This window comes from Aedes aegypti, chromosome 1, assembly GCF_002204515.2.
Source record: "Aedes aegypti strain LVP_AGWG chromosome 1, AaegL5.0 Primary Assembly, whole genome shotgun sequence".
Classification (NCBI taxonomy): Eukaryota; Metazoa; Arthropoda; class Insecta; order Diptera; family Culicidae; genus Aedes; species Aedes aegypti.
In genome coordinates this window covers 3,668,996-3,682,142 of record NC_035107.1, presented here as the reverse complement: position 1 = coordinate 3,682,142, position 13,147 = coordinate 3,668,996, and the positions used below count along the sequence as shown (strand labels likewise).

The 13,147-nt window shown below is 40.9% G+C and overlaps 1 long non-coding RNA gene across 1 annotated transcript; it reads left to right on the top strand.

The window, feature by feature from the left end:
- Positions 1-501: 501 nt before the first annotated feature.
- Positions 502-1,296, top strand: LOC110674351. Its single transcript, XR_002498782.1, has 2 exons — positions 502-630; positions 720-1,296. It is a non-coding gene; the product is annotated as an uncharacterized LOC110674351 (long non-coding RNA).
- The last annotated feature ends 11,851 nt before the right edge of the window (positions 1,297-13,147 follow it).

Genomic DNA, 13,147 nt, shown 5'->3' with positions numbered 1-13,147 from the left:
ATTTGCAACCAATCTTCGTTTTGTCATTTACATTAATAATGATATATTATTACCTTTACATTACGTTTGTCATAGTATATTGACATTTATTTATAAGCCAAACATTTGCGATAATAATCAATTCTTATTATTTTCTTCAATAATTAGCATGCATGTGACCCAACGTGTACTGTACAAAATTGTGACCGTAGATTTCCGTTTAAATGACGATATCTGTTTTCTTTTAACATTTCAGAAAAAAATCAGGTGAAAACCTTATGAAAAGACACAAAGTCCAGTTCATTGACAAAAAATAACTTCAAAGAAGTATTTTATGGTTTAGATTACTTAACCAGCCATAAGTTGATAATAACGTAGCGGCTATCGCCGCTATTCAGAAAACTGGGCCCCACAAACCCTAGCTACGCCACTTGGCCGAAGCAAGAACAACTGACAACTGTCACCGCATTTTATGACCAGGTGGGATCCGAGTAACCTTGCCATGATGTCCGTTTTGTAAAATATTGAACTTTCAGTCTGCGGCAGCTCAGGCGTAGGAGTGCGCGCCATTTCAATATTGACACCCCACGTTAACGATACGCGTGGCGGCAGTAATATAAGTGGGAAAACATCGAATCCGACACAAGGGCGGTACGGTGTTCTCAACGAGTAAACCCATTCGGTGTCTGGTCGGGTGCGATATGCAAATTAGGGTAGTAACTCAAGCGTTTTAGTTACAGGTCCATTGATGAGGCACAGGCTCCAAAAAAGGGGCCACGCGTGGTCTCGTTGAGCTGGTTTTCTTGTGACCATTCCAGGCCGAAAAATGTGCACAAACGCAACTGCTCCAGATGGTAAAGTACAGCTCTCGTCAAACTAGCCGAAGACATCACTCAGCGGTGTCCAACCCGTGGAAAACTATAGCTTCTCAACGCGCCCGGAGAGGTGTACCGTTACCGTGGTGGCGCAACGCAGCAACCATGTGGTTTTTGCCAATTTCGGACATTACTCAGCGATGATCGATGATTGTATATGTGTTGCGAAAATCGTGGCAGGCGGGCGGGCGGGCAGGCAGGTTGGGTTGCCGGGGCAATTGGGTAATTCGCCAAAAAATGTTCGATGGCCCACAGCGCGAAAAATGGGAAACGTAATCGCGCATTGGGTGCTGCAGACGACTGACTGGGACGCGAGGAGAGTTCGTTGCCTCCTCGGGCGTTTCAATTTCGGTGACGGGTTGGAAAGGCATCGTTGGGCTAGGAATGCTACCATTGAACGAATTTGAAAAATATCACGACAAAAAATCGTAAAAATTCTAAATAAAAAATTCAAGGGAAGGTTACAAAAAAAACAATAAACTCAATTAGGACAATCTTCTATTTATTTCAATCAAAGTTGTATTGCTTCATTGTCTAATTCATAAGTATTTTTCAATAGAAACAGTATTTAGTGTAAGTCGTATTTTGTGAGACTCCATAAGAGAAATCCCTGCGGGAAATCACGGGGAAATCCTAGAAAAAAAAAAAACCTTTGAAAAACCTACACAATCAATTTAGAAAGCCAAATCGAGTTTCAACCGATATATGAGGTCATTAAGGGTGTGAACCGTTTCACCGATTCGTTTAACTTTGAGTTAAAATTTGACAGCTCGATAGAAAATAACCCTGCTCTGGAGCATGGTTAAACTTGACAGTTCGAAAGATATTTTCTGCTCACGTGAATTTCAGAATAACTAATCATCTGTTAACTTTGTTCTGAAATAACTACTAGACTGTCAAAGCTCAAATGAGTCGACCACGAAGTTCAATTTAACCATTTAAGGGGAAAATAACTATGGAAATGTCAAATTTTAACTAATAGTTAAACGAATTTTTGAAACGGTTCACACCCTAAATACATCACGCTCTTAGGGCGAAGTATAGGTCATTTGAAGTATTCAAGAAGCATCTCGTGATTTCTCAAAGTTTTCCCCAATCTCTTCTATAGTTTCTTTCAGAAACCTTTTCAGAAATACGTACATGGATTTTAGCAGAATTTCTTTCAGAAATATAGCATGGAACTGCGATACTTTTTCTGTAAAACAACTGAAAACATGTACACAATTAATTCTTACGACATATTTGGAAGAATAATGTACGCATTTGTGATATCGAAGACAGATCTAGTTAGCCTTGACATATGAATGTACAGGAGAATCAGTTTGTATCAATTGCTGAACACGAACCAATCAGTATACGAGTTTGCTATTTCTAATCGAGTTTGGTATATTCTCTTGATGTTTCCGATAGTAATTATTGTGTCTTGCGGCATTTCTGAATCCCAGATTCTACAGCATATTGGCCGTTTTTCCTAAAAAAAAATTGGGGTGGGTAACGTCTGTTACATTACCGCGGGGTTGAAGTAGGACTACTATGGACACAATTTCGATCAATTCTGAGCTAAACTCTAACAACAGTGCGGTAACTTTTTGCAAATGATAGGATGTTTGATGATAGATGACAGGTGCTGTGATTGTGAGCATTCAATTACGTTATGGTTTTAAGGGAGATCTGTCATTCGGTTTGGAAGCTTTTTTAATTTAAGAACAGTGAGGAGCTGAGAGAGAGGAGACAGCTTAGGAGGCTTAGATTGCGAGCTCCCAAAAGTCAAGGGAACCTGTCAACAACTGTCACTGGAAAACCGCACATTCGAAGGGCAGGGCGTGAAAAACCGTCAAAATTTGGCCAAACTAAAACTGGATGTGATTGAAAATGCAGGTTGCTTTCTGTGCTCTCGCATATAAAATCGTTGAATATTTAAATAATGTCGATTGGACTCAAATTGCTATTGATTTTTTTTTTTTAATTTTATGTTCTTTTTGATAACAAATGGGATGTGAAATTGGTTTTGACCCGGTTTGTGCTCTCCGAACTATTGTGCACAACCCAAACATGAGAAGAAGAAATCAAAGAAGCCAAGAAAACAAGCCAGTTGTCAGTGAGTTGTCTCCTCTCTATCAGGTGAGGAGTGCCCCAGTCATCGATATTGTCATCGCCACCGTAAATTTCAATTTGTCGTATTGTCAATTCTTCTTCTTCTTCTTGGCATTAATGTCCTCGATGGGACAGAGCCTGCCTCTCAGCTTAGTGTTCAATGAGCACTTCCACAGTTATTAACTGAGAGCTTTCTTTGCCAAAGTTGCCATTTTCGCATTCGTACATCGTGTGGGAGGGATGAGACTCATGGAAGTCAAGGAAATTCCAATTATGAAAAGATCCTGGACCGACCGGGAATCGAACTCAGACACCTTCAGCATGCTTTGTAGCCGTGGACTCTAACTACTCGGCTAACTCAACAAACATTTTGGTGGAATAAGAGTTGAATTGAAATAAACTGTTGTTCAGCTACAAATGTTACTTGGAAAGGAAGGCCCCTATTGGCAATTGTCAATTATTCATAACAAATCAGATATTGTATGATGCTACGAGAAGAATTAAGAGATTATAGCAAGTATGTGGTATACACATAAGGAAATATTACACAATCAACTCTTTAGTACACATTTATTGGTTCTGAGAAGGGCCGATTGAACGGGATTCGAGTAACACGGACACACATTTTGATACCGCACATGTTGGAATTAAAGGGTCTTGTTTCCCGAACTCGAAAAAATCCCGGAATTCGGGATTTTATTTTCAAAAATCCCGGGATTTCCCGGGATTCCGGGACAAAAATCAAATGCTTCCAAAACGACTATAGAACAGTCAGAGCGGGTTTTGAAGCAATGTTTAGTTTTATAAAGTAGTTTAAAAATAATCGAACCTGTTTTTTAAGGTATTTAAGTCGATTGTCATAGTTGCAGTCTTCCTATAGTTCGAAATCTAACATCATATCATGACGTTCGCAACATTTTAGATATTATTTTAGATTTTCAAATGACACCCAGTATATTGCCATAAGACGTAGTTAACGTCAAAAGAAGGATGAGCAAAGAAGCAGAAATCGGTCTGCTTTTATAGTGCACTTGCCAGCACAAAAGAATTGTGGAAGACAATTTGAACGTGTTTGGTTGCGTAAGAAAGGGGTCGACATTTTCCCAATTTTCGACAGTCTATCGTCAGAAATCAAAAGTTTACTCCATTTGAGTTAAATGTTGTATCAATTTCCGACCAGTTGTTGGGAAAATATTGAAAATCTACTGATAAATGGCTGAGTGAATAGAATTCAAAATCTTACATAATTTCGTGACGGTCGCAATATTTTAGATTTTTAATTGACTGGGTTATTGCCGTAAGACGTAGTTACCGTCAAAAAAAAAAACATGTCGCTTGTTTTGTGCCATTATTTGAAACAATACAACAGCATTTTCTAGTTAGACATGAAATTTCTGGAAATCCCGGGATTTTCAAAAATATCCCAGGAATCGGGATTTTTTAGAACCCGAATTTTTCAGAATCCCGGGACAAGACCCTCTAGTTGGAATCCTCCTCGTCCGATGAGGTTTACGGTGGCGATGACAATGGGCGCTCATACGAGCGGCTGTGGCTGTTTTTCTTCAGTCATCTCGTACAAATCTTGTGTTGGTGCAGTTGAAAAAAATGTGATTCCTGCAGGACCAGTTCTTGAAGCGCGAGTCAATCTACAAATCTTGAACGATTTCCAAAACCAGACGCTGGATTTGCAGCAGCTTGATGATCAAGAGCTCTTCCTTTTCATATTCTTCGCTTTCCGATCTGGGAAATAGGCTATATGAAATTGATGTCTTGGCAAGAGAATTATATTATAATCTCATCCCGACGGAACTGCAGCAGCGCTCTCGGAAACATCCTCAAATTTCCGTATTGTCGATTATTCGTAATAAATCAGATACTGTATGACGCTACGAGATAAATTAAGAGATTATAGCAAGTATGTGGTAAACACATTGAGAAATATTACACAAATAACTCTTTAGTATACATTTGTTGGCCCTGAAAAGGGCCGATTGAATTGTTGAATTCGAGTAACACGGACACATTTTGACGGCGCACTGGTTGAAATTCTCCTCGCCCGATGAGGTTTGCAGTGGCGATGACGATGAGCGCTTCAACAAGCGGCTTTGGCTGATTTTCTTCAGCCATCTCGTACAAATCTTAGCGCACCGATTCCTTCAGGGCCAATTCTGAAAGTGGTAGTCAATTAAGAAATGAAATCTTGAGCGATTTCACAAACCGGACGCTAGATTTGCATCAGCTTGATGATCAAGAGTGGCACAGGTAGCGAAGAGCTGAGCAGGTTCGACGCAGCTCTTATCAGCTCGAAAGCGAAAATAGAATGAAGCCGAATTCAACGAAGGAGGTATGCTTTATACCCTTAAAATAGCAGATGATGCTCCTTCTTTTCGTATTCTTCGCTTTCTGATCTGGGAAATAGGCTATATGAAATTGATGTCTTGGCAAGGTAAGATGAGCATTATATTGTTATTGCATCCCGACGGAACTGCAGCAGCGTTCTCAGAAACATCCTCAAATTTCCGTATTGTCTATTATTCGCAACAAATCAGATATTGTATGATGCTACGAGATGAAATAAGAGATTATAGCAACACATTAGAAAATATTACACAAATAACTTTTTAGAACACATTTGTTGGCCCTGAAAAGGGCCGATTGAATTGTTGAATTCGAGTAACACGGACACATTTTGACGGCGCATTTGTTGCAACCCTCCTCGCCCGACGAGGTTTAATGATTCTCGAATGCCAACCACAGCCACAGTTTGCCGGGATTTCACTTCACTCTTGCCAATCTTGCAATCTTGCCGACATCGCAGTTGTAATTTCTGCCGATGTATTTCTCGATCACCTGCAGGGAGGACCCGTTCCGTTCGTTTAGGGCTGCGATGGAGGCCACAATCATCTCATTCTCCTGTGGACACGAGCCTCTTCTTCTTCTTGGCGGCGGCAGCGGTGGCTTCGGACGGCATCTACTCTCGGTCAGTTTGATTTGAGCGAAGCAAAACAAACGGGGGAGGTTGGTTCCTTCGCTATCGATGTCTGTGCCTGAGAAGTACGCCCGGTCAGAACAAGCCGATCTGTTGCCTGCTGAGATGCGATCCAAGCGGAGCGTGAAAAGCAAATGACGTCAACTTTTCTCTAGCATTTCAATTTATAGATTTGCTTGAAATCAACGTTCTCTCACAGTTATTAAACTATTCGGACAGGTATAGCAGTAATTCAGTAAGTAAACGTAGGCATAGCAGAATTCGCTCTTATTTGAGTATGAAGCACGATCAAAGCAAGCAAGCGGTCCACGATTGTCAATGTATCGCAAGTTGTAACAAGTCTGACAAATGGAAGCAGCGAACGAGAGCCCCAAAGAGAGAGCGATGATAAAATCCTTTTTTCTCGCTTGTTTACCGTTGGGGGTAGGTGTTTTTCTTTACTGGCACGATAAACAATCCACGAACTTCCAATAGCAATAGTGTCCCCCAGGTTTGGAGCATGTTTAGAGGGGTTTTATCATGTACTACTATCCACCCAATCTGATCAAAGTTGTAGCACTATACGATAAACAGTCTCTCATAATGTGCAGCATAGTTACAGAGAAAAAGAGCAGAGATTCTCTCAATTGTCTCAGGATTCAATCCATGAATAAACGACATGAATCTTTGATGCCTTGTCTATCGATTGAGCGCCAAGGAATTTAGTTAGGCCAGCAAAAAGTTATAAACGTTTAAAATATTTCATGCCAACGTAACGCTCTTGGTTTTGAAATTCCAATTTCACTCCTGTATACAGAAGAAAGACGTAGTCCTACGTCAAAAGAAGGCTTGTGTCTCCGGCTCCGATTGACATGAAATAACTTTAAATATGCTCAGTAATCACCTATCTTGAAGCGAGGGAAATTTCTTAGAAGAAATGACCAAGAAAAACTTTTCTTTCATCTCAGTATGCAGTTGAAAAAAAAATGTGAATTTCAAATGGAGCTCACTGTGTCTTTACCATTTCATCCGCATAGATTTTTACTTTTCTTGAGCAGAACAGCATACTCAGCATATGTGTCGTAAATTTATCCAATGAGGTATAATTTAGTGCAGGATGGTAGGCCGTTTTACGATGAATTGGCATCATAAATAACAGCCTACTACGATGAAAAGTTGCAAACAAAATAATACAATTAGCACTGCTTGTCAGAACCTGCTTCGTTTTCACCCTTCTTTCACACCGAATTAGTGGCATGTCATAAACGTTGATAACCTGTTACCGTAGAAAAAAAAAAACAAAATTGCCAGAATCCCAAACTAACCACAACCAGACTCATTCACGCCTCAGCTTCCGCCGCCGATCTAGAACCAATTCTTGTTAGTCATGCTCGATTTGGGCTCAACTCAACCACCGACAGCTTAATTTCGAGTTTGGTTTCTATCCGAAAGCAAAAGCAACCAAACGATCGAGAGAAAATCACTTTGCGGCAATCATCACCGTCTATTTCATCCAGTAGGCTATGCTGCGCCGCGCTCGGCTGCTATGGATACCCTAATCTGCGCTTGCTCGGAAGAAAGTGCGATGTTTAGCTACTCTGAAAATCGCGTTCGCGCGCAGGTTTTCACCGCAAAAATGGCGATCCGGTTGGATTCTCGCCCTTCTCGTGTGTGAGTGTTTATTTTCCGATCGTTTCTTTTTTTTTTCTCGATGAGTGCCTTAGCTAATTACCGGGCCTGATAAACTGCTCGGGGGAAAACGCAACCGAGGCAAGCTTTTGTCACGGCAGACCGTGCAGGTAAGATAACAGCTGGTGATTTACTGGCTTCTTTCGGATTGGGCTTACGACCGAATTCCACGAATTGCTGTGACTTCTTCTGGGGATATCTTATCTTATCCCCGGTGCAAAACACGCATTTAGACGGGTGAGCTGATTTTAGGCCACGTATGCACAGTGATGTGAGCGCCTTTAGAAAGAGTGCAGGTTGAACTTGGGACCTTGGTACCTCGGTCTCTGCCTGTTACCGTGTTGAAATTTCTAAGTAGATTTCAGTAGGCGAGTTGTGGTTCGATATCAGCTGATTGTGAATTGACATGCGAATCAGATTAAGGGTTTTCTGGAATGTAGCACGATATGCTCTGAAACTAAGTCTTTTTAGATAAAATATTACTTTGAGCTTCTTAATCGTCATATGGCACGAAAAACGATTGGATTTACAAACACACGGGCGCAGTCATCCGAAATCCATTTATTTCATTGTCTGTTCCTAAGTTTTATTGCTTCTTAGCTGTTAAAGTTTAGTTAGTTTTTCCCGTGTATATATTTCGTTTCACACGTCAGTTGATCGATGAGGTGCAATGGCGAACGAAAGTTCGTCGCTCCATCCGAGAAGATTGGAGCACGGTGGGCGGAAAATTGGACTGGAAGCCGGTTACGGTTCCATTTGCAACTAAAACGGGCGAAGAATAAATATTTATTTAAGCATCAACTAGACGTTACTTGGACTTGAAGCTTGAGCGGCTGCACTTTGGACATGAAGCGAAAGAAGCGTCCGAGTGTAGCTAGCCTGAACAACTTTTCGAGGCATTAATAAGGCACATTCATCTTTTTGTGCCGCTGCTTTCTGTTCCTGCGAGGTGGTCTTTTAAGCGAACGAATACTGATTTAATTAGTTTTACGTCCCTCTTAATGAACGTTTAATGAATTGCATTGCCATAAAACACACGCCGAACATTGATACGATAATTTTCGGAATGAAAAATTACTTCTCGTTAGCGGTTACATGGAGATTAGGATCGTTTATACATATCAAAGAAGGCGGCGAAATAAACTGATATCTTAATGCAAAGTAGCGCTGATAGGGCATGCGGCCTACTGCGATATGCACACGGCCATGGCGACGATGGTATTCGCAAATATTTATCTTTTTGCAGCACCTCATAAACTTGAACAAACATCCATTAAAGGCAGCAAAAGTATACATCGAGAAATCCAGTTCTCAATGAAGCCATTTTTCAATACATTCGCCTCGAGTCACTCAGAAAAGTTGACCTGGAGAGGAGATAATTTAGCCATATTTGCACCGAATAGCCGCCGTCGTCGCTGTTAAATAACATGCGCCGTGCGAATCTGCTTCTTTGCGTGGCAGCTGCGCCTGGCCATCACGCAGTCGGTTCCGAAAAAAGAGCTGCAGGTTAAATGAGACTTGCGCTTATATGGCTATGCTACTGACCGCCGGAACCTGTCCTTGCCGTGCTCGAATTTATTGACATTTTTGTTCCGATCGTGGCCATTTATGTGCACAAAACGAACCATAGGAAAATTTTAAACCAAGTTATTAACTAAAATTGAAAGGAAATTCGCTACCAAGGCATTATGAAAGTAAAAGCTAATCAATCGACCAATTGTCGTTGTTTTTTTGTAGCACCGCCGTGCCATATATTGCTGCATTAAAGCTCGTAATCAGTAATCAGCGAAGTAGTGAAAAAGCCGTGCGCTGATTGGTACCATTAGTGCCATCATTTGCAGTCGATCGCAGTAGGCCACACTATAGCCAAAGTGTGCTGTTTGTCAGGCGTGAATCGGTGGACTACTGGAGCTGCTGTTCAAATTAAATGCACTCTCTTTCGCGTGCACGCTTGCCGCCTGCTGCCTGCTGATGGCGTCGATGATGATGTTGCTGATGAGATAAACCAAACCAAAAAAAAAGAAAAGAAAAACTTTCCTCAAACACAGCACGCCAACAGAAAACACTGAGGAGATGACAAACGCTCGTCAAGAAACCCAAAAGATTGCTCCTCCTTTTGATGAATCGTCGATCGATGGTGCCTAATTAGGACTGCTGCTATTATTAGGCACCCATTATATTATGCCTTTTCCGTAGCCAAATGATCGAATTGACGCTTATGGCGATCGGTAACGACGTTGCATCAGACGGAATGCGATCGAGGCATGCCATGCCGGCTTTTCTCCATCAAAGGGTGCTGCTGCTGCTGCCATGTCAGCTTCCCATGGCAACCGCTTTGGCGGTTCTTCAAATTAACGCGCCGTGGTCAAGGTTGACCCGTTTCGGCGTTTTCCAATTGGGTTTCTTCCAGCTAGTTATTGAACTTTTAATAACTGCTATTTCCTCTTTATTTTTCGTTAAAATTGAATAATTCATGATCGGGTGCAGTGAACTAGTTCCAATTGGAGCGGCTGTGCTCGGGTTGCATGGCAGTAGTGGCCATTGACCGCATCGTAGGAGTCGAGCTAGTGGTGAGTGATGATCCGGTCTCAATTTGGTCTGTTGCGGATCACGGTAAGCTACCTTTATCTGAGGTGAAATAGATTGAAACGATTTGATCAGTCGAAACGTCCCTAATATTTGTCGAAATGCATCATATATGAATGAGTTTTTAGTGAAGCTAGTTCATATCTCAGTTCCGATGAATGGTCTCGTGAAAGACAAGCAATAAGGGAAAGTGGGGCAGTTTGGCCACCTTAAGGAAAAGTCGATAAAAGTGCTGAAAATATTATGAATTTTTCGAATGTTTGCATAATTTCCAACAATTTTTAGATGAATACACTAGATCCGCATGATTTCCTTTGTCTTATAAAGTTCACGGATGAATGATTGATTTTTCAAAATTTATAATTTTTCGAGTCGATTTTTTGCTGATGGGGTGATATGAGCACCCCATTTTTGATTGCAAAATAATCTCATATAATCTAAAAATTTAATTATGTTGTTACTACACTTGAAAGTTATTAGTATTTATAAATACTCCGTGCAAGAAGATATAATATTTTAAGAACATTCTAACAGTCAAATATCATCATTCTGAAATGATAAAATTTAGAAAAGCCATTCGGGGCAATATGGGCAGTTTTTTCGAACATCATTTATTTAATTTTCTTTGAGTTTTGAGCACTGACCTTTAACATGCTTATTGCTTCATTTCCTCATCAGCTTTGGGATTGCATGTTATTTCAGATGAAATTACAAGAATTTATTAAGTTTTCAAGGGGTGCTCATTTCACCCCATTGGCCAAACCGCCCCGACTACCCCTACATTGGCATTAAATTATGTTGATCATCAACCTAAAAAGCGATACATTTAGAGTAAGACAATGCCATTTCTAACCAACATCAATAACAATAAGTCAAATGTCAGGTTTCTGTTTCAGGAGAATCCCTTGAGTAGTTCTGGAAAGAATTTCTTTAGGTAATCGTAGTAAAAATTGGTTTTCATGGCTACCTCGATGGTCCCTCGGATCGTATTTGCATTTGTTTTGTGTTCTATACTCGATGATCCCTTCAATATCGAGTTATGAAGAGTTGACTGTAGATTTACAATCACTTTCATGCGAAGAACACAACGTTAATGATGAAAACTTTAATTCGACCATAATGGCCCTATAAAAAATAATGAAAACAATATCTGAGTTTTGCCAATACAACTTAATGATACAGAGCACGCACTAGTAGTGGTCCACAGGATTACCATAAATAGTCAATGATATAATAGCTCCTCAGCTTGAATGAAGAAACGCTCCTTTCATAGAATTTCTCTCGCCATTCATTGCCGATACACCGCAACAACCGCAGCGCCTTTATCGACGACCCGTCAAAACATGCATTAACGCAGTTGGCGGCGACTTAAGCTGTCGAACCGATCCGATGGGAAGTGTTAACCAACGACCAGCAAAACATGCCATTTTTGACGGGTTGTAAAAAGGTTTAAAGGGCGGCCGGCCGACCGATCGCGACATAATCGGCGATAATATGGGAAATAGCTTGGTCCATTCACAGCGAGCGAATGACGATGATGGTGGCCTCCTGTAGCCGTAAGAAAGGTCGTTGACAAGTGACGGAAACGACAGTATGGGATGGGGTGTGAAGAAGCCCAATTAAAATGCATCGAAGACATTTTTATAGGAGGAAAAGCGAAGCAAGTTATGGGCCCATTGTGATGGGAAAATTTTTCGAGTTTAAATTAAAGCGGATTTTGATGGCAAGAAGCAATTGATTTAAGCACTTCTTCATGAATTCGATCTGTTAACCGCTTAAGGCTGGTTTGCTACTGACAAGAAAAGGAATCGCCTATCTCAATGCGTGGAAAATTTCTTCCAAGAAATGGTCAAGAAAATCTCATTTTTCTGATCGCAGTACGCAGTTGAGAAGAAATGTCACTTCAAAGGGGGTTCTCTGTAGAAATTTTCTTGACGCATTTAGTCAAGGAATTTCTTTACTCTTGGGCGAAACAGCATACTTAGCTTTACTGATTAACATGAACATGAATCTCAAAAGACTATGAACAGACCTAAAACAGGACTCTGATCAGGACTACGACAGTTCCTCTGTTGCATACGATCTGTTCATGGAACAAGCTATTCATGGAATACCAGATCAATTTCGATGTAAAACTATTGCACGTAATTTCAACGTAAAGTACCAGAATGTCGATTCCTTCAGGAGATATTTCACTAACGGGTCCCGTATCGATGGATCCACTGACTACAGTGTGCTCAATGTAAACTCTCCCACCTTCCGAAAATTTCAGGAACTTTGCACGGTTTACGTTGTTGAACTGGCACCAATCAACTTTGCTTCTGGGATGATCTCAAACATGTCCGCAGACCACTTCTTCATCTTCTCGAATAGTTTCAGTTCTATTGAGGCACTCCGGTTGATGAAACTTGTAAAACATGCATCTTATTTCCTCACAAAAATAAGAGAGCAGATGTGTGCACTTTTCAACTAGGTCATACAAGGTTACCTTTATATGGGTCCCTCAAATTGCTTAATTTATGGCAAAGAGAAAGCGGACTCTTTCGCAAAGATGCGTGCTGAGGACGATGAGATTTATGATAGAAGAATTTCGCACGTTGATTTTTTTTTGCTAAGTACTTCAAAGATTTCTTCACGGTTTGCAAAGCGATTGGCCATTTACACAACTGGGATGGTGGTTACATTCAATAATCCCTAGTGTTTCCTAGCAAGCGTGGTGGAAAGGTTTGTATGTATTTATGTAAGTAGAGATTTCATTAGCGTGATGTCAAGACTTATGTCCAACCATTACTCGCTAGATGCACATTTGCACAAGATTAACCTCGCAGTGTAAATAGATGTGGTTGCGGTTATGATGACATTGGTCACGTAGTTTGGAAATGCCCGGATATTGACACCTCCAGAGCGCAACTTTTGGATACCCTTGCGGTCCGAGGTAGACAACCCTATGTTCCTG